Source organism: Canis lupus, chromosome 34 (assembly GCF_048164855.1).
Source record: "Canis lupus baileyi chromosome 34, mCanLup2.hap1, whole genome shotgun sequence".
NCBI lineage: Eukaryota > Metazoa > Chordata > Mammalia > Carnivora > Canidae > Canis > Canis lupus.
This window is the reverse complement of record NC_132871.1, coordinates 17,725,485-17,744,086: the sequence shown is the minus strand read 5'-3', so window position 1 is coordinate 17,744,086 and position 18,602 is coordinate 17,725,485. Positions and strand designations below refer to the sequence as shown.

General features: G+C 42.7%; 1 protein-coding gene and 1 long non-coding RNA gene across 10 annotated transcripts in view; one reads left to right on the top strand and one right to left on the bottom strand.

Moving 5' to 3' along the window:
- Positions 1-18,602, bottom strand: part of STK39 (serine/threonine kinase 39) — a 315,389-nt gene that overhangs the window by 253,423 nt on the left and 43,364 nt on the right. The window contains exon 1 of one of the 9 annotated variants that reach the window (XM_072810949.1): positions 9,219-9,513. The exons of the other annotated variants lie outside the window; for them this stretch is intronic. The gene's annotated coding sequence lies outside the window, so the exon portion shown is untranslated. Of the gene's footprint in view, positions 1-9,218; positions 9,514-18,602 lie in introns of those variants that run through there. 9 annotated transcript variants of the gene reach the window in all.
- LOC140624229 (uncharacterized) lies at positions 9,581-12,352 on the top strand. Its single transcript, XR_012023728.1, has 3 exons — positions 9,581-10,240; positions 11,219-11,378; positions 12,137-12,352. It is a non-coding gene; the product is annotated as an uncharacterized lncRNA (long non-coding RNA).

The following is an 18,602-nucleotide window of genomic DNA, read 5'->3' as shown; positions in this document are numbered from 1 at the left end:
GGAAAGTGACTTGTCCAATGCCAAAACAGCTGGTCACAGGTATAGGCTTCAAATCCAGGTCTGCCTACTTCCCAAAACCATGAAGGGAAAACAGAAAAAACTGTTGAGGGGTCCCTGGGTGGGTGGCTCAGTCTGTTAAGTATCCACCTTCGGCTCAGATCATGATTCTGGGGTCTTGGGATAGAGTCAAGCTGGGCTTCCTGCTCAGCAGAGAGCCTGCTTTTCCTTCTCTCTGCCCCCACTCTCTTGCTATCTCTCTCTCAAATAAATAAATAAAATCTTTAAAAAGATAAAGAGAGAAAAAAGAAAGAATGAAAGAATGAATGAATGAATGGCTGAGAAGAAAAAATAAGGATGGGATAGGCAAGATCTCAGAGATGAACCAGAACAGTAAACACTCACACCTGGCTCCTGGTCTGAGCCAGTAGGTCCCTTCTCTGTGGATGTCCTGGGTATAGTAGCAGAAGTAGGGTCACACATTCTAATATCAGTGTCAAGTAATGAACACTCTTGGAAAAAAGATCATAGAAAGCCAGTGTCCTCATCATGTCTAATATGCATGAGTACAGTCTCCTAATCCTGAGATTTAAAAAACAGTATTAATATGCATTTTTTACACCTCACCACCTAGGCTCTGGCCAAGACAACCTGTCATCGACATTTAAGGATGTCCTAACCTACAAGATCACATCACCCTAAAATGACCAATCGACCAAGTGCACTTTCAGAAACTGATGTCAACACGGCATGAAAATCAACAACAGAACCTTTCTGCCTTTCCTGACAGTACCAATGTGCAATCACACACGTGTGACAGACCCACCATCTCTATCTCCTTCCTCTGCACAAAAGCACTGTTTTGCCTTGCAATAGACAGGGCCGGTGGAGGCCTGGGCCGTGAAATGGGAGCAGTGCTGAGTGACTGCCAATCACAGAGGTGGGGGAAAGCTCCAGCAGCTCCTGCGCTCCGTCAGCAATCAGACCACGGCCCACAACGGCCTAGGGAACACTAAGCTGCTGCAGGAAGGAGAGCTGACATGGGGCATCTCCCAGATTCTCAGAAGTGCACCTCGGTTGTGATTTGGGGCCTGTTTGTTACCGCACCATAGGTTACTACACCATAGCCCAGCCTCGCCTGAGAAAACAAGCTTCGGGACATCAAAGGGCACCAAAAATCCACCTGAAATCAAATTCTCCACCTTTTTCCACCTGAATCCAGAGAAGCCTACAGCCTACATACCTTCTATTTTGGTTAACCTCTAAAAATCTGCTCCTCTCCTTTGCATCCCCAGGCCTGGGTGAAGAAATTGCAGAGGCAGTTTAATAAATTTTTATTGACGGTGATGAAAATCTTAAGCAAAGTCAAATGAATTTTAATAAGTTAGACTTTAAAAAGAATGATGGAAATTCTTGAGAGATCACAGGAAACACGTTTATTTGGGGGGAAAAAAGGCTCAATCGTGAAGCTCAGTGTCTACTTAGATACATACCATTTCACTTGCTATAACATACTAACATAATTGAAAAAAATCTCAATTCCCACCGATGCTGCAAGGGCATGACAATTCTAAAGACATCAAAGCGGATAAAAGAGGCATATAAATGTGCCGATATTTTTGCAAGGATTAGATCACCACTACTCAGAACATACTAGAAACTGATACTCTTCACAAATACCACCCACAATTGTAAAAATTAAAAGCTTAAACCCACAGAATTGTAATGCAAATATCAGAAGTTCACTTCAAAGGTCACTTCCCACCATTTTTTCCCACCCCTTCTTGAAAAGGGCCCACACATGAAGGCCAAGAGAACTGCTATGAAAGGAAATACACGTTGTGGTTCCACACCAATGTCTAGCTTAGACGTACTGCAAATTTCATTACCAGCTCCCAGAGCATACAAGCTACACAGAAACAGCAAGCCACACACACAAGCCTGGAGGTTTATCTACTAGTTAAGCAAACTGTCACTCTTTGAAAAATGGATCTAAAATCCACACTCAGAAAAATCTTTAGCCTCCTTTTTGCTTTCTCTGAGAAAAGCAGGGAAGGTTTTCTTTTTATCTGAAGGACAATCTACACAAAACGATATGCAATTTGATTATTATTCCATCTGCCTTTCTCTGAAATAAGGCAAAAATACACTCAACAAAATTTCAGTCACAAGTGGGCATTGTATCGTTTAAAAAGGAAAGATACCTAATCAGCCCATCTTCCCAGGGGCCATGCAATCCCACTGAAGAAATGGAAACTTCAGTTCCTCTCAACTCAACTCAAAAACCTTGTACCTTCAATAAGCTAGGACAAAAGGGACCAGTAACTATCAGCCAAGACGATAAAAAAAAAAATTCACCCAAAAGGCAAAGCATGACTGTTTTCTCTCCCACCCCACCTGTTTCATTTTAAGAGTATCACTGACCAGGGCAGGATTGCTCAACTTCCCTGCTCAACAGAAGTATATACTGCAATGAGACAGACTATCCTTCATTTCAACCAAATGAGTCAAGAGGAAGTAATATTAATTATTTATTGGTTAGCACATCCACCAAAGACTTACCACCCATGTGCACCTGCTCATAAGCGTCACTGCTGTTCTAGAGTTTCCAAAGCTCACCAACCTTGAGAACACCAGAAAAGCCGGAAGTTCTGTGTTCTCAGCCATGCTTTGTGCCTTTCACCCCCAAAACCAGTGACTTCTGAGTAATATTTGAGGGTAGGAAACATTCCTGTCATAAAGTTACAACCTTATACCTTCATATGCCTTCCAACGTATTCTTTTTTTAATTTTACCTAAGTGTAAGTAGTAAACATAGGTCTACTTCATAAAGCATCATCAACTCCCTGTCTTCTGGCTCCAAGTAGCTCATCGGAGGAAACCTTCACCGTAGCTGTGTGCTAACACCTCTTTCAGCACAGGGCATTCATGTAAATGCTCTTATCCCTGGTCCTGAAAGGAAAATTCAGACACAGACCAGCTGATTCCTTCATAAAACAAGCTGTACCTGTTGTCGGGGTGTGGGTCAAGGTGACAGGGTCTGAGGTGGGAGGGCTCCTTGAAGATAATAGCCCCGCTCTGTCACAGTTACTTAAAAAGTGACTTACTGGGGCACCTGGGTGGCTCAGTGGTTGAGCCTCTGCCTTCGGCTCAGGTCATGATCCCAGGGTCCTGGGATCGAGTCCCACATCAGGCTTCCCACAGGGAGCCTGCTTCTCCATCTCCCTATTTCTCTGCCTCTGTGTGTCTCTCATTAATAAATACACAAAACCTTTTTTTAAAAAAAGTGACTTGCTGATCATTATTCATTTGGGCTTATTGAAAGGACGAGGCAACCCAGTTGAAACTAACATGCAAGAGGAACAGAAATGGTACCTTTAAAAAAAAAAGTATCTCTTCTGTCATCCAGAACCTTTGGTGGTCTCTCACTTCACAAGAAGTGAAAAGAAGGAAGCTTGAGAGGCTTGACTCAAAGACCACACACACCTTCATTTTACAGAGAGAAGCAGCTTGTAAGGCAAAGATTATCTTAATACCTTGCGCCTAGTAAACACAGCAAACACATATATTCAGTTAAGTGTTTATACAAGGTAGTTACTCAAACTTACTTTTCCTGAGAATGTCTCCTCCCGACCTCACCTGCCAGAAAACAGCACCCACCTTCCTCCCAACCTTGATTTTCAATCACTAAGCCCTTCAGAAAGAAGTCTTCTACTCTGGCCCACCACTCCGGAACCACCCCTCCACAAGGAACCTGCCCAACCCAACTCTCCTGACCCTGTGCCCTCCCTGAGCCACCCTGAGATGGAGGGGACCTGGGTTAAATGTCTGAGGAAGGCGTACAGCTCTCACTAGGAAAGCTGTTTAGAGCATGCTTCTAAAAGCACCAAGCTGCAAAAGAACTCATTCGATGTGCCAGGACTAATCTTAACCCCACACTGACAATTCCAAAAGTGTTCATAGCATAAAATAGTAAATTTTAGCTAAAGGTCATGTTTTCAGGCCGTATTTTTAAACAGTAAATTATAATGACAAGTTACACATGAAGACATTCTCCTTATATCAAATCACTGGGGCGCCTGGCTGGCTCAGTCGGAAGAGCATGCAACTCTTCATCTCAGGGTTGTGAGTTCAAGCCCCACACTGGCTGTAGAGATTGCTAAAAATCAATCAATCAATCAATCAATCAATCTTTAAAAAAAAAAAAAAACCTGTATCAAATAACAACTGATAAGGTTTATCTCCCTCCTAATTCCCTTGTTCCTAGTATTGCTGGTTTTTATGTGTATATCCTTCTGGTCCTTTCTCTAGGCATTTTATGCACATATTTTTGAAACCAGAGGACATATAGCAAAATTGTGTAGACTCTAACATGGCTATTCAGGAAAAGAATATTCAATATTCAGTCCTAAGTATATATAGGTTTCCATACTCCTTGTATCCTGTTCTTGGATATATTCCAGCAAGTTCTCTCATAGATCTATGACAGCATGTATAGGGATATTCTCTGCGCTGCTGTGGGTGGGGACTCAGAGATGGAGGAAAAAATTTAAAAACCAATAGGGGAACATATGTCTAGGTAAACACATCAAGCTAAATAGATTAATCATAAGAACATAGTTCTAAATTTTAAAAAATAGTATGAACTAGAGCACAAAACCACTCATGTATGTTTAAAACAGACATAAATACCCTCATTTGCTACAATATCCACACACCTTACATGATTCCTGTGAAGTGGAATAAAACACTTAAAATAGCCCCTGCCACATTTTACGAACTTTGCAAAAATTCACTATTATTAACTAAATAAAAAGATGTCCTCAGTATATTGTAAATTTTCTATGACAAAACCTCATTTACAGTATCATTCTTGCTCCTAAAGAGCTTTCTTTTCCCCTATTAAAAAAAATACATAAAAAAGATTGAAAAATGTTCAAAATGCTTGTAGTACTTATCTAGGAGAGAAATTATACATGCTCCTTGGATTATTTTCTTTACTGGGTCATATTTCTTCAACAAATACATATTATTTTATACTTTTCTTTGGTCCTTAATCTTACTCTCGATTCATGACCAGAAAAAATATAGAAACAATCTAAAAATCCAACAATGTGGAAATAATTCAATTATGGTGCATACAAGTATTTCACAACCACTTTTTGTCAAACGTGGGGCAATAGCATACTGCTGCTTGTCAAAGAGCAGGCTCTGGAACCATACAGAGATCCGAGAGGCCACGGCCAGTAATGGTCAACACGGATTCTGGAGCCAGTCTACCCACATTCACATCCCACCTGCCACTCAGAAGCTGTGCAACCTAAGGCAAATCAGCCTCCCTGAGTCTCGGGCCCCATCTGCAAAATGAGGGTGGTGATAGGGTCCCCTCATACTGCGGCAGTCAATACATGCAAAAGATGCAAAAAACAAACATGCATAAGGTCCACTAACAGATGTCTGTATTTCGCTGAAAAATACATGCATGCACACCAAAGGTCACATATCGTATACTTCCACTTATATGAAATGCCCAGAATAGGGAAATCCTTAGAAATTGAAAGCAGGCTCCCTGCTGCTCCCCGTTGGACAGACAGCCGCCTCCTCCGGTGTAGTGCCCGCCGTGGCCCAAGACACGATGGCGAAGGTCCCAGCGAATGGATTTGGCCGCATCGGCCGCCTGGTCACCAGGGCTGCTTTTAACTCTGGCAAAGTGGATACTGTCACCATCAATGACCCCTTCACTGACCTCACCTCCACAACTCCATGGTGTACATGTCTAGTAGGATTCCACCCGTGGCAAATCCCACGGCATGGTCAAGGCTGAGAACGGGAGACTTGTCATCCATGGGAAGTCCATCTCCATCTTCCAGGAGTGAGATCCCGCCACCATCAAATGGGGTGATGCTGGTGCTGAGTGTGTCGTGGAGTCCACTGGGGTCTTCAGCACCATGGAGAAGGCTGGGGCTCACGTGAAGCATGGGGCCAAGAGGGTCATCATCTCTGCTCCTTCTGCTGATGCCCCCCACGTTTGTGATGGGCATGAACCACGAGAAGTAGGACAACTCCCTCAAGATTGACAGCAATGCCTCCTGCACCACCAACTGCTTGGCTCCTCTGGCCAAAGTCATCCATAACCACTTCAGCGTCGTGGAGGGTCTCATGACCACTGTCCACACCATCACTGCCACCCAGAGGACCATGGACGGCCCCTCCGGGAAGCTGCAGCGTGACAGCCGAGGGGCTGCCCAGAACATCCTCCCTGCTTCCACTGGTGCCGCCAAGGCTGTGGGCAAGGTCATCCCTGAGTTCAACGGGAGCTCACTGGCATGGCCTTCCGTGTCCCCACCCCCAACGTGTCAGTTGTGAATCTGACCTGCCGCCTGGAGAAAGCTGCCAAGTATGACGACATCAAGAAAGTAGTGAAGCAGATATAGGAGGGCCCCCTCAAGAGCATCCTGGGCTACACTGGGAACCAGGTTGTCTCCTGCGACTTCAACAGTGACACCCACTCTTCCACCTTTGACACCGGGGCTGGCATTGCCTCAATGACCACTTCATCAAGCTCATTTCCTGATATGACAATGAATTCGGCTACACCAACCAGGTGGTGGACCTCATGGTCCACATGGCCTCCAAGGAGTAAGAGCCTCCTGGACCACCAGCCCCAGTGAGAACAAGAGGAAGAGAGAGCCCCTCAGCTGCTGGGGAGTCCCTGCCCTGACTTAATCCACTAACACACTGAGAATCTCCTGACCACCAGTTTACATCCCAGACCCCCTGAAGAAGGGAAGGGGCTTGGGGAGCCCTACATTGTCATGTACCATCAATAAAGTATACTGTACCCCGCCCCCCCAAAAAGACATTGAAAGCAGGCTAGTGGTTGCCAGAGGCAGAGAAGAAAACAAAGAGTGACCGCTGAACAGGTCTAGGGCTTCATTCTGGAATCACTGAAGTTTTGGAACTAAATGGAATGGTTATGTAACATTGTCAATACACTAAATGCAACTGAATTGTTCACTTTAAAAGGATTAATTTTATGCCATATGAATTTCACCTCCGGGAAAAAAAAAAAAAGAGGCACCACAATGTGTTTTACAAGAACATATATACAACTGAAAGGATAACGTACACAATCAAAAAGGTTGAAAAGGGGACAAGGACTGAGTAAGGCGGATGGCAAAGCGAATGCAACACAGCATCAGTTTGCAAGGGGCCCTAGCCTGGCCTGTCGATGACAGGGTGCCGGGAACTGCAAAGCAGGCTTGCTGAAACCCTCTACACCGGGGGCCCGAACACCGTCTTGGTTGGCTGCCTTTCTTCCTTTCCCAAAGAAATGGTATCCACCTTGCTTCTTCATTTCTTACCCTCTGATAAATCTCTTGGAGCTCTCTTCACGTCAGCACACACCGTGCTTTATCACTGTTTTGAAGTTCTAAGAATGTACCATGATTCACATGTTTTCAGCTTGCTTGGTCTTTTGTACTTGATCATACATAATATGCCAATTAATGAAGATTTCACAATGAAGAATCAGCATGGTATGCAACGGCCTACACCAAAATAAAACCCTATTCTGAAAGAAATTTAAGCTCTAGAGCTATTTTATATGCATCGCCCACTCATCACCACTGCCACCACCCAACAGATGAAAGAGTGCGATGACCCCTTCTTCCATTGCAACGCCCTCCAGACTGAGGTGGATTTAATTTGATTTTTACAGGAAAAAGACAGAAGTTCATTGCCTGATTCCTTGCTCCAAGATGACCCTTCCCTAAGCCTGGTGACCACCTGGCCTGGCTGTTTGGTATTAAGTTGAAAGGCCTGGAATTAGTTCAGAGGATACACACAGTGTTGTAACAAGTCCATGAAGTTCACCTTGGAGCTTCTGGCTCCGTCAACTACCATGCCAAAAACTCTGTGCTTTCTGGATGTTTACCAAACCCCAAACATCAACATGTCACCTGCTCAATTACACTGTATCTAAGAGACTTCTCTGGGATTTTGTTTTCATCAAAATAAATGAAAAGGCTGCCCTTTCTTAATAATTAGTCACGAATGTCAGTTGCCTCAAGGTGACACAAGAGACAAACGTGACATTTGTGAAGAACGCCAGCTGGAAAGAATCATACACGGAACACACACACACACACACACACACACACACAGAAACATCCTCTTCTAGGCTAAGGAAACACAAACATTTTAGAAAAATAAAATAAGCCTTTTCCCAGAGCTGGGATAAAGGTCATCCCCGTGATACCAGGGTGGAGGACAGAGCCACCTCTCAGCTGCACTGCGCCCTGCCCTCATAGGACCTGCTGGAGAGGAGGGTCTGTTCCAGCGCCAAGTGAGATCTGGCATCTCTGAGGACTGAGCAGTTATGCAATACAATTATTTTTTTGCATAGCATCCCTCCCACAGGGCATTCCAATAAACTCCACAAAGGGAGTCATTCATAGACTTGATAAAAGCCAAGTAAGGAGAAACTTTGTAACATGAAGGAAAGACAGGAAATACACCTCAGAGATGTAGAAGGAACGGAGACGTAGAAAGAACACCCGGCACTTTCCTCTAGGCTTTCACCTGCCCTCCCAAGCCACAGGGCAGAGGCAGAAAAGAGCAAGGTGACCAAAGAAAGACAGATGGGGAAGAATGAAGGTACATCCTCACTGCTGGCAGAGTAAAGTGATGTTCTCTCAGCCGACCTGGGACTGGTTTGGATTTTTGTTTTTGTTTTGTCTTTTTGAAGCCAGCTATTGATTCTACTTGTTAAATAATAAACACAAGTCACACAATATTTTCCTAATTTTATGACTTAATGGCCTAATTTATTTTGACAGAAACAGAAGTGTGCCTACACACCAAAGTAAAAGTTGTGTTTGGCTGTTTAAAGGTCTTTGGAACTCCTGCAAGAAATTCCTAGGTTGGGGGTAGTCCAGGAGAAAGGGCTAAATGTCTTTCTTGAGGGAGATGAGTCATCTAATGAAGAAGCAAGACGCCATGCTTAGCTTGAGCAAACTTTACAAAACTTTGTTAGAAGCCACCTTGAAAAGAAGAAATTATCCATAAGCTTTCAAACTTCTAAAGACGAAGCTGATTCCACCATGATACCTCTTATCCATGGGTGATCTCGTGATCAGGAGAGGACTTTGATCAACCAAGGTGGTCTCAACACGTCTGCACCAGGCACTCACCAGCTTGGTGAATAGCTGCATACTCACCCCTTCTCAGTTCCAGGATGCTTTCCCCAACAATGTCTGGAGACAAAGGTCTCTAAAAACTCAGCCTAGACACTTAGGGGGAGCTGGCTGGGCTAACGTCAGCTCCAGCCCTGAGTTCTTAGCAGCAGCAGGTGTGCCATGACAGGTCAAACAGACTTCTCTCAGGCCTGCGAGGGCTATGTTGCCACAAGGCATTTCCTGATGAATCTGAACAAACTCCCCAAACCCAAAGAGGTGATCATGTGTTTCAATGCAGCCCTACCAGTATCTTCAAAAGCATCCTACTCTCCCAAGAATATCCACAATAGGGTGCCTGGAATTCCTGATGTCACACAGGGAATGCATTCCATTATAGAGCTACCTTGTCCAATTTCCCTATCAATTTTCATTGCCACAGAAGAATCAGGTATAGGTCCAGATTTAGGCCAAAGCCAGTCCTGAAAACCAATGTGTTCTTAAAAGAAAAAAAAAGTATCACTATTAATTTCAAAGTCAAGTCTATGATTTAGCATCATGATTTAGACAGATGCAGCTTACCAGCAGCAAATCACTTACATTCTACTTCAAAAATACTAGGATATATAGGGATCACATAAACATCTTCTAATACCGTGTCATCATTAAGGAGGCAATAAATGGAAATTACTTGTGTGAATATTGCTGATGGGAATCCTGACAAAGAAAAGATTTAAACAGCAACAGACCACATGAGTTGGAAGAAGGGGCCACGGACTCACCCTGTGCTCTGCCCTACAAAGCCTCTCTCTTCAGGACATGGGGCACTGCTGCTGTCACTCAGTGAAGTCCCACAGGACTTCACACCATTCACAGGGTCCAACAGCCTGTCCAAAGCAGGTAACCTTTACACAGCCACAAAAGCAGAGGAAATTCCCAGAAGAATGCCCAGGGAAAGTTCACTTTCACAGTGTCTGCACGTATCATCATCTCCAGGAAGCAGACTGGACAAAGTCTGACCACCAAGGATAGTGATTGTGGGGTACAGACACACCCCACGGACCAAGGTAAGGGCAGGGGTGGGAAATCCTCTACTCTCCCAGGTCACGGCCAATGCTCAACCAAGGTGGGCTCACCAGATCGAGGGCTGGGCACCTGCAGAACATGACTACTGTGACGGGAATTCCTAAATGTTAGGCTGGAAGGGCTGAGAGGCAAACTCAAAAAGATGTCATGTCTCCCCAAAGGTAATTCCAGGCACAGAAAGCAAAGGCAAGATCACGGAAGGGGCTTTTCAAAGGAAAAAAGTGAAATAGTAAAATAAATAAAAGTAGAATCCAAAAGATCTAAAAGGGAGATGGGAAAGCCTCTGTCGGACATAGAGAAAACAGCAGCACAGTCAAAACACTGTTGGTCATGCAGCCACTCCATGAACACGGACTGGCCCCCATCAAGTAGCAAGAGCCATACTAAACGTTACTCAAGAGTAACCAGGGGCCAGCCTATTCTCAAGGAACTTAAAAGCTACTAGAGCAAATAAGCTTATGCTCAAACAGATGCATTATCCAGTGATAGGTGATTTCCCTAAGAACAGCATGAAATCAGGATTTGGGATAGGCATTGGGTTTGAACCTTGAGAGAGACACAGGACATATATCAGAAGAAGAAAAGAGAGATTCTTAGCATGCTAAAGAGTGGCCAGAGGGCCTACAAAGGCAAAAAAGGTGGGACTCACCATTTATTTTCAGGAAATAGTGCTGAAGAGGTGTAATGAAAGATTACTTGAAAAAGCAGACTGGGACCAGATCTTGGAGGAACTTAAAAAATATGCAAAAAAAAAAAAAAGAAAAGAAAAGAAAAGAAAGAAAGAGAAGAAAAAAGAAATCCACAGAGACCAGCAGGGTCAGGAGGAGCAGAGACATACCCTGGGCAAGCAGTATCACCTGCTATGATCACCAACTGCCCTATCATCAGAAGGAAATCAAACACAGCAGTACGACATGTGGGATGATTGGTGCTTTTCTCTGTTCCTTTCCATCCGGCAGTATTTGTTTAGGAGAGAACACGTCATCAGTCTAACAGATGAGCAATGATCCCAGGCACCCTGGAAGGCAACACACCAGTCCTCGTGAGGCACTGCTGTTACCCTGGTCGGGCAAAATCTCAATCCTCTCACCAGTCCTAAGTGGTACCTAAAGCACCTTGGTAAGCCAAACATCTATCTTTACTTTACATCAAGTAAAAAACAATTTTTTCAGGTACCTTGGGTGTGTTCAGAGTCTTTCCATATACACTTAACTCTCAATTTGCTGGTCAGCAGCCTTGCAGAGTACAGATAAGTCATGACGGGGGGCAGGGTGGGGGGGCTTCCTCCCACCCTATGCTAAGATTCTCCTAGCCTGTCCCCTTCCTCAGAGAGAAGGTTTCTCCTTTGGCTTCCTTTACTTCCCTGCAAGACCACAGAGGCTTGTTTGCAGGTCTCCTCTGTCCCTCCATGTCCAAACCCAATGCCAGGCAGGCATATGTCTTCTACAAAATAAGAAAAGCTTCTAATCCATCCCTAATTTTCTCTCCAAGTGATCCATAGCAAGCCAGCACTCCTCTCTCTCTCTGTTTCTCAATGGCTTTCATAGCAATCTGTGATATATAAATATCCAGGCTTAAGAGCAAAGGAAGCCATTTCCTAGAATCGACCTTTAAAAAAAATATGAGACTGTGTTCACAACTTCACAGATACCATCCAAGCTCTCACTCACCTTGATACCTTGATGTTAGGATGCAGGACAAGTTGAGTTTCTTTAACCCGTTTTTTTTTTTTGCTTTCATCTAGATATATGTATCATATATATCTTTATATATGTATTTATACGTATAAAGATATATACATGTTTAAAAAATAATTTTCATTCACAAAATTAAACTCTGTTAAACTTTACTATGTAAGCATCATTCATTTCTCCTAGTGTGGAAGGCACCTGAAAACATAATGTTGCGCTATGGAGCATTCGCACAGAAAAGAGAGGAGTCATCGTCATTCATTTCCTTGTGTACTTGAATAATCATGGTAATCAAGATTGCTCTTTGTTAGCAACCTTCAATGGGAGAAAAAGTAATGGAATGAAACTAAACGGTTCAATTAGCAGCAGCAATAAATGCCAAATAAAGCCTTTTGACAGTGATGCAGGGAACATGCTTTTGGCTTACCTGGGAGGGGTCTCCTGGGACAAGGAGTAAACCACGCCAAGCTGTGGTGCAGTCATGGGTAAGAGTGTGGACTTCAAAGAGAGGGAAACTGAATCTGACCCTGGCAATTTTTTTTAATCTTTGGGCTCCAATTTCCTCACTGGCTCCATAGGAGTATTAAATGAGATGTGCATGTAAAGCAGCTGGCAAAGTAGCTATTAATACCGCACTGATGAAGTGTAAGAGATGACCAACATGGTAGAGCCTTTCTCTCACAGAGACGACATGTACAGGCCATGCCAAAAGAGATGTTAAAATCTCTTTCAACTGGATCAAGAAAAAACAGTCCATAATATGAAACTCAGGATTTCTAGGGCAAGTTCTGGTTCTAAAAAGTTCTCCACTAAATGTTTTAGTTCCTTTTGGATGCATAAAAAAGAAAACAGACAAACAAAAAACTATTTAAACTGTCAAAGATAGGGGATCCCTGGATGGCTCAGGGGTTTAGCACCTGTCTTTGTCTCAGGACATGATCCTGGAGTCCCGGGATCGAGTCCCACGTCAGGCTCCCTGCAGGGAGCCTGCTTCTCCATCGGCCTGTGTGTCTCTGCCTCTGTGTCTCTCATGAATACATAAAATCTTTAAAAAAAATAGTCAAAGATAATACATGTGTACAATTTTAAGATTTTTACATCCTGACTCACTGCTAATCAAACAGCACCTCCAATTAAATGTAGGTTATACGGAAGGAGTTATATTTTAAATCATAGATACCTTCATAGACAATTCTTACATAGAAAAATATATTTCTAGTAAAAGGTAAAAATCTTTGATTTTGAGTGCTCTTCTGTAAGAGAGAGTCAAAAATAATACTTTCCTTTGTTTCCCGAGTCCATTTCTTTTGTATTGAAATTATTATCTGTTAACTTGGTTAAATCATAGTGAACTGTTGATTTCAGGGAGGCAAGTGAACATCTGAACAGGATGATGGGAAGTAAAAAAATTCCACTAGAACCAGAATACCTTTGTTCAAAGACACAACTTGATTAAATTCACATCCTGTGGTCATTTGCTGACTTCTCAGAACAATGGTAAATGTAGTTGCTGGGAAAACAAAGAAACCATTGTTCCTTTTCATTCTTTCTCTTCCGTGTCGAAAGTTTAAACTGATTATGTCAGAGTCCACAGTTTACTTACAAGATAAAAGCATGTTAATACACGCACATCAAAAAGCCACACATTTATACATAGATGCATGTTTACATATATATTCAACTAATGCTGGCATTTAACCCATGTTTGTAGAGACAGCACTAAACTTCAGAAATTGTTTTTATGATGAGGATTATCGAGTTTTTATCAAAACATTGGCCCTGTCGATCTCTCGCTACAATTCTGTCTTGGAACAAACTTTACAACACACAGTGGGTGGTGGGAATTTAACAAAGTGGATTGGAAATGCCTTCCTCTAAGATTCTGACAATAACTACATGTGACATGCTGCTGATGAAAAAAGGATGACTTTGGGGATGGAGTGATTAGCTCTAAATTCTGGTGACACGCCTCCACCAGAGGTAATCCTCTGTAGACCAAGTTCCTCGAGGTCAGATCCCAAAGGGAGCTTCCTCGGTATCACCAGGATGCAGCAATGCCTGGCACGCGCTGGAGCTCAACAAACACCAGAAAGATGTTGGATCATCAACCCACCTTGTGATCAGATAAAAGCAGGGAGGTAGAAATTCTGACCTTTGGCCAGCTCACGGTTGCTCGGGTCTTTCTGAAGAACAGACTCATCACTCCCCCCACCCTCTGTTTCATGTTCTGAGAGGAACGGTTCCACCTTCTCCAACATGAGGAAGAACCTTCTTAACCAACACAAAGCCTTGCACTACCTGACAAGAGATTCCAGGATATTACAGGATCATTCAGACAGGGGTGGGTTTCTGTGGGTCTTTTTTTTTTTTTTTTTTCCTTTTAAATGTTTAATAGTCTGCTGTTTTGACTGAATTTTTAGTCTGGTTTTAATGTCGGGAAGTACAAGAACAAAAGGCCTACTACCATTCTCTCTCTTTTATAATGAAACGTATTTGAGTCCACTGCTGGAACTGTGTTCTTTATACATGTCAACGCTTTAGCATTAATGCTAATACCAGTTTCAAACCTCCCAGCAACCCCATCATTGATTCAGATAGACGACAGGCCATGAGGATTGCTGCTTTATGTAACTTTATTGACTGAATTTTTAGGTACTTTGTAGGATAGAGAAGAAAAGATGAGAGGATGAATAGAGGGCATTTTTAAAGGATTCCTAGTCCTCTCACATAATCATCAGAGCCCTTTTTACCAACATGGTAGCATAAACTTATTTGGAAGACACATAAAAATTGGCTTGGAATGTAGGCACTTCTGTCTATGCTTTTCCTATTTGTGATTGTTTACATTAGTGCCAGAGTTACCATAAAATTGACCTTTAACACAACCTGTTAAAGTATTAGTTATATAACTAAAAAGTTAGCAATAAAACACTTGGGAGAGAGAAATTTTATCTTTTTTTTTTTAAGATTTATTTATTCATGAGAGACACACAGAGAGAAAGGCAGAGACATAGGCAGAAGGGAGAAGCAGGCTCCCTGCAGGGAGCCCGATGCAGGATTCGATCCCAGGACCCCAGGATCATGACCTGAGCCAAAGGCAAACGCTCAACCGCTGAGCCACCCAAGTGTCCCAAGAAATTTTATCTTGATAACCATATAATAAGTGTTCAAGCTTATCGAACGACAGTGAATTCTCTAAATTAGTGAATCCTCAATGATCCATTCCCATGGAAAGCTACACTAGTATGAATAATACAAATAATTTAAAAAGATTTCACAGGGATGCATGGGTGGCTGAATGGGTTAAGCTTCCAACTCTTGGTTTTGGCTTAGGTCATGACCTCAGGGTCCTGAGAAGGGGCCCCACGTGCAGCTCCTCGCTCAGCAGTCTGCTTACCCCTCTCCCTCAGCCCCTCGCCTTCCCCCATGCACTGTCTCATAAAAATAAAATCTTTAAAAAAAAAAAAGACTTCACATACTAAGGACTTTTCTACATAAAACAGAGATAACTGAACCTTCCTCACTGGTGTTACTGTGAGGATTAACTGAACTTCAAAAAGCTTTTAGCCCAGGGGTTGATACATAATAGCTCCTCAGTGCTAACTGCTAGAATTACAATCATCATCACCGTTATTTATTATGCATTATACTATCCGGCAAGACCGATATGATGGTCCCGATTGTAATGATGAAACACCACGAAGTACAATGAGGCCAAGGAACCGGCTCACAAAGCTGGTAAACGATGCCAATGGAATCTAAGCCTGGGATGGCCTGATGTGCAAGTTTCAGCTCAACTACCATGTGATGATGCTATTTACAAATAGGGACCTCCCTTCGAGAAATTAACTCTACCCTGATAGCTTGAGAATCCTAAAGGCAGATAAAATAGCAAAACCAGAGGAAGCAGAGGACCCTGGAAAGGACGGGTGCTTTCCAACCAGAGCTCACTGGGTTCACAACCAGTTGTGTGACCTCCAACAGATTATGTGATTGCCAAAGTCTCTGCTTCCTAATTTGTAAAACTGGGATAATCATACCAATCCTGGCAAGAATGAGGTAAGGATGACAAAAAAGGATGTAAAGTACTCAGTCTGGAGACACACAGCAGGTACTCCAGAAGTCTGTATCAGAACGATCCAGTCGGCTGGAATCGCGTTATCGTGTCAAGTCATGCAGGTAGAGAGGAAAAATCCCTCCCAGAATTTTAATTGCCAACACTTTTCTTCAAAGATTATTGTATCTCAAAAAAAAAAAAAAAAAACCCAAAGATTATTATATCTCAAAAGATATATTAAAATTCTCCCAAAGAGTCAAATGATTTTATTACCCATAATTTTCCTTTGGTCATATATAATTTTACACACATTATCTTTTGCCTCTAAATGCAGAGAAAAAAAATGATGTAATAGTCACACATTCTATATATATATAATCATATTTACATATACTTTGACACTTCCAAAGGGAGAAAGAACATAATGAAATTAGGCCAAATTTGAAAAGAATGGGAAATGCTTAAAAAAAAAAACCCCACTTTCCTATCATGCTATAAAATAAATGAGAAAAAGGCAGCTACCCATACACCAGCACACCACCATTAAGAAAAGGATAAAAGGACATAGAGTCAAAGGAAAAATGGTTAAACTCTTTATTTAAATATGATAATCAGGGGTGCCTACTAGGTGGCCCAGTTGGTTGAGCGTCTGACTCTTGGTTTTGCTGAGGTCATGATCTCAGGGTCATGGGACCAAGTCAAGCTCCATGCTCAGCGCAGAGTCTGCTTGAGATTCTTTCCCTCTCTTTCTCCTTCCCCCTCTACATCTCCCCATGTTCATACATGTGCACATGCTCTCTAATAAATAAATAAAATTTTTAGGAAAAATAAATAAATCTAGTAATCAGATAAACAGTCAGATCTATAACAAAGTCACATACAGGAAAATTCACTTGATTATTTCACAAAATGAAAACCAAAAGTATACTTCTAAATGCACTCTAAGCCAGGCACTAGGTGATTTTCAACTCTCCACCAAAGCAATCAAATAGAGATTAACATGCCTATCAGCTAAAACCAAGCGGTCAAGATGGAAGTGTTAAATTATATGTCTTCACCAAAGAGCATTTAAAAGATTTTCCCCCTAAAAAATGAAGAGTGTTGCACAGACTTTAATGTTTAATTTTGCTTCTGTGGAAAGAGGCACTTTTGAAATAGATTAAAACACTGAATTCAAGACCACCAGAAGAAACTTTCTAAAATGAAGACTATTTGATTGTTTTTTCCATAGGCAAATACATTGTTCGTCTTTCTTTTTCCCAACAAAAATTTCTACCAAATGAGAGATAATCAAAACCTTTGGTAAACAGGAGCTTAAATGCTGCCTCTCAAATCAGATTACATTTCAAGTGATCTGAAACCAAACTAGGACAGCATTTCATGAGCATGGTTCTCATTTTAAAAAAGCGCCCTTTGAGATGCTGAGAGGCATGGGTACCAGGGTTTTAAGGGCTCAGGAGTTGAAGAGTCACTGACATATTCAACCCACTAGCCATTACTTTGAAGGAGCAGCAGACTGGGGTTGAGGAGGGACGACCGGAAAGCAAAGAAGGTGGGGGGTACTTGATTGTGACCCTCAGGAAGAAAACAAAGCAGCTCAGAGAAATACAGACGATCCTTCACCTCTGAAACACTGGTGTGCCCAACGCCTAATAAAATTAGGGAGGACCAGATACTCTTCCTAATTATAGCTGGGAGAAGGTATACAGCTGAGATAAAACTACTCACATAGGAAAAGTGAGCTGTTCAGACAGTACTGGGTTCCAGGTCTGTTTTTCAGAACTGCACCGTCATAAACAGGATGAACTATTTCATGGTACTTCCAAGGCCAGCAGAAAAGGCAAGACCGTATCTCATGATCCAGGCATCAGTACTTCAGAACTGAAGACAATCTACAACTGAGATGGGGCTCAAATTTTCCCAATTTACTCCAAGGGGGAAAAGGGAGGCTGCATCTGAGGGAAGTATTTCCTGACATAAAAGAATAAACTGCTTTTTAAGCTCATCCCAAGTATACACATTTATATAACAAAGGGTATATGCGTGGGTGGGTGGGGGCACACGCGTGCATACACACACACACACACACAAAAGTACATTAACTGGGATCTCATTCTGCATAGGTCACTTACCTAAGAGCAATGTTATATATAAACACTGACTCGCGGTGTCTGCCACCCACGAGATCCCTTCCCAGGTAGGAGCTTCCCATGTTTCCCCCTTATCTGAAAAGGGCACCCGAGCTTTGGGCAGCAGTTCATAGGCAGGCAGGTGTCCTATGCAGAAACTGGTAAAAACTGGATTCTCAATCTTTGGCATTAAAATTGGTAAATAAAGAGAGAAGCTGGCAATTAGCAGCCAAAGCTATGCCTAAAAGGGAAAGAGGAAGAGAGAAGCCGTAAGGGCCAGGATGGCTATGAATGAACTAAAATTCTGACCCTGCAGTAACCACCGGGTACAGAAGAGAGGAGCAGGTGAACCAGGGCAAGAGCAGACTCACCCTGATTGGCTAAATGACACCCACGGTAAAGGATTCTCAAGTGAAGACCCCAAAATTCCCCCGGGGTCTTATACCAGGCTCATGAAAAAGAAGCC